Genomic DNA, 3,695 nt, shown 5'->3' on the forward strand with positions numbered 1-3,695 from the left:
TCACCAGGTATCAGGTCTATTGGCTTTCACTTTGCGCTTTTCTATTTTCCAGAACATTGAGAACTGTATATCTATTATTTATAGATTACCCACACCTAAGCACTTTGTTACGGGAGCTTGAAGAAAGCAAAATAAATAAATGATACATTGATCTGTTGGTGATAGATGGTAGATAGACAATAGAGGAATGGATAGAAAGTAATCCGAGAGATAAGTAATTTATAAATGAAGGATAAATTATAGGTAGCTAGATGGTAGATGATCTGTTGATCAATGATAAGTAGGACATACATCTAGAAAAAGTTCATTCAAGGCAGAAAAATATGTATACATTTTTCTGATCAGCACTGGAGTTTTGACCTACACGGTTTCTGACCTGGGCCAGTTCACCCCTCCTTTGGCGACCTGGTGTTTCCCCCGTTCCCTGGAGGTCACCATATGGATGCCGAACTTAGCAGCCCAGAACTCCTGGACTCAAGAGATCCTCCCTGCTCAGCCTCCCTAGTAGCTGGGATTACAGATATGCACCACTGCCCCCGGCATGTATACATTTTTCCATGGAATAACCAAGAAGATATGTGATGCAACAGAAACTTTCTGGGACCTTGTCTGCAGATGCTGTGTGCACTGTTCTGGATTCTGTATACTTTGTTCCTCACCGAGGACACTTGTGACTTCCTGTGGACATCCTTACTGGGGATTTCTGGCTATATTTTCCTTACAATATCCCTCATAAGAAATAGATAACTCAAGAGTATGCTTCTGGGATACTTGATCTAAGACCGCTGAGTCCTTCCTGCCATAGATCAACTTTAGAGCTGTCATTCTTATATTACTTTAACTCCCAATTCATCTTGTGAGATTTTATTTAAAAATGAAAGGAATGAACCTTTAGAGGTTTAATAATTAACATGGAATCATGGAACAATTCAAGTGCAAAGTTAAACCTTAAACTGAAGCCTTTCTTGAACATGAAAAGGTACATCGAATGGCTTTCATCCAAGTCTGTGTGTAGTAGACAACACTTTGGTTTCCATGCCTGTGTATAGTAGACAGCACTTTGGTTTTCATGACCGTTCCTCTTGCTTACTGGAGCAAATATTGGTTTAAATCTACATACCACAAACATACAAGATAGCCATTAATAAATTTTGATTAATATGTTCACTTTGTTTCTCTGTACTAGTTGGAAATAAAATTTCCCATGAAATAAAGTTTGGAAAATAATTTGTTTTCTTTCTTTCTGGTAATAAGTATTCATTTGAATGCATGTTAAATAAAAAAATAAGAAAAAGTTAAAGTTCTCTTTTGAGATATGCAAGAGAGAAAGGTATTTATGCTATAAATCTATCTACTACTCAGTTTAATATATATACTTGAAAGACTACCTCTAGTGATTGCATTTAAAAGCTAAGAACTTAAACATTTTAATCTTTTATTTGCCGAAAGAAAAATAAGCTGGAAAGATGTAGATAGATGTAAATCTTGCTTGTCAAATGAAATATAAGCAAAAGTCATTTTCTCTAATTTTTGAGTATTGCAACGAAAATCTACTTAACATTAAAAGTTTACCAACTGTGTCCAACTGCCGTGTGAAATGTAAGTGGGAGAAAGAGGATCTTAATATCTGATCCATTTTCATTTTGCTAAGGAGGCAAAAGCTGCACTACCAAGAAGAAAGGGAATCTAGTTTGTGTCAATTGTTTTGAACCCACAAAGGCCCAGAAAATTATTTAATACAAAAGTACAAGTTCCTAAAATGCAACAATGTCTCTGTGTCAAAGGTACAATGTAAGCAAAATAAAATCCTATAGCAAAAATAGAAAACTGGGCCAAATATATGAAATAATTATTTTCATACATTAGCAAGATAAGAACATTCTCATACAGGAGAGAAGAAAAATGCAAAGTGAGCCAAATGACTGTTCCATTTTCTAGGTAAACTCATTTACTCAGATGAGGCAGAGGAAGAGAAAATTCAGAAACAATAAAGGACTTTCCTTGAAATGAAAAATAAGGAGTAAATATGGAGGAGATGAAGAGATAATCCAGCAAAGTTTTGAAGTGAAAAAATCCCTTTAAGTTTATGCTTAAATGTAAAACTCCTTATCAGTCTTGTTAGAATCTAGGAAAAGAACAATGGGTAATTATTGGAAATTGAATAATTACCTATGAAGTGAACAACCCCAACATTAAAGGCATTCTAACTCTGGTAACATGAAAGAAGGGAACAATAGGAGTAACAGGTCATTTTCTGAACACTTTCTATAGAATTTAGAAAAATTCTACATTTAATGGAAAGAAAAAATACTAGTGAATGGTGCCCCAGACATGTTAGCCAAACTCAAGCCAAACATGAAAAATCAAAGCCATCTCAAATATGTTGGCTTCTTACGTACAAAAATGTATGTTTCTTAAAAAATAAAATAAAGAGGAGCAAAATTCAACACCAATTATTCAATGGAAGAAGCTCAAAGAGAAAGATTCAATATGATGAGATTAGTGACAAAACCTTTGAAGCAGATATTTTACTGGTTGAGTATACCTTGTACAAAATACTTTGAATCAGGACTGTTCAGAATTTCACATTTGTCTGATATTGAATTATTTACATATACAAAATAATATCTTTGCATTGGACCAAAGACTGATACAAAATTCATTTATCCTCCTTATACATCTACATGTAATCGGAAAGCAACTTAAATAATTGTATCAAGGAAGCAGTTTTTTAGTGTGGAAATTTCCATTTAGGCGGTCATGTTCTTACTCAAATCGTTTATGATTTCAGATCATTACTATTTTCATATTAATAGTGTTCCGTTCCATCTGCAACTATTTTTTAATTCTTTAAATGAAAATACAAATGCATCAATATATTATTTTTGTGCAGTCTGAAAGATTTTTTTCAGCAATATTAATCAGTGAGGAGAAAGGAGTGTGATTGGGAAAGGTGAGTAGCTTTAAAAGCCATTCAGAAATATTATTAAAATATTGTTTTGTATCAATAAATGAACATGTAAAATACATAGAAATAAAAAAATCCAAAACAAGTGGAAATTATAAAGCTAGTGAGAAGCAGTCAAACTTATCTGTTGACTAAAATTCATCAGCATATTGGCTAGATCAGGGACCAAAAGGATTGCTTAATTTGCATAAAGTCAGTAAAATTAAAAGTTCTTGAAGGCGGCTTTGGCGTCTCAATCCTTTAATCCGATCTACTCAGGAGGCTGGATCTGAGAATCATGGTTTGAAGCCAGCCTGGGCAGGAAAATCTCTGAGACTCTTATCTCCAATAAGCTAGTCAGAAAAAACCTGGAAGGGGCACTGTGGCTCCAGTTGTAGATATTTAGCCTTGAGCCAATGAATCTCAGAGATAGAGCCTACCCCCTGAGTTCAAGCCACAAGAACCAACAACAACAATAACAAAAATATGCTTGAATAATGAATAAAAATTCCGGAAGAGTGAACAGAGTCTCAAAATCTCAGAAAGAACTATAAAGCAGCTTTCATCACACATATCTACAGTTTCATAATAGAAAGAGAGAAAGTCATGCAGAAAAAAAAATAGCAGAGAGCCAGTGGCTCATGCCTGTAATTCTAGCTACTCAGGAGGCTGAGATATGAGGATTGGGGTTCAAAGCCAGCCTGAGCACAAAAATCTGTGATACTCTTATCTTTAATGAACTACCAGA

General features: G+C 34.5%; 1 pseudogene; it reads right to left on the bottom strand.

Moving 5' to 3' along the window:
* Window positions 1-276: 276 nt before the first annotated feature.
* LOC150065845 (signal recognition particle RNA) lies at window positions 277-541 on the bottom strand (annotated as a pseudogene).
* Window positions 542-3,695: the final 3,154 nt, after the last annotated feature.

Source organism: Megascapheus bottae, chromosome 3 (assembly GCF_031878675.1).
Source record: "Megascapheus bottae isolate mThoBot1 chromosome 3, mThoBot2.hap1, whole genome shotgun sequence".
In the NCBI taxonomy this organism is placed as follows: domain Eukaryota; kingdom Metazoa; phylum Chordata; class Mammalia; order Rodentia; family Geomyidae; genus Megascapheus; species Megascapheus bottae.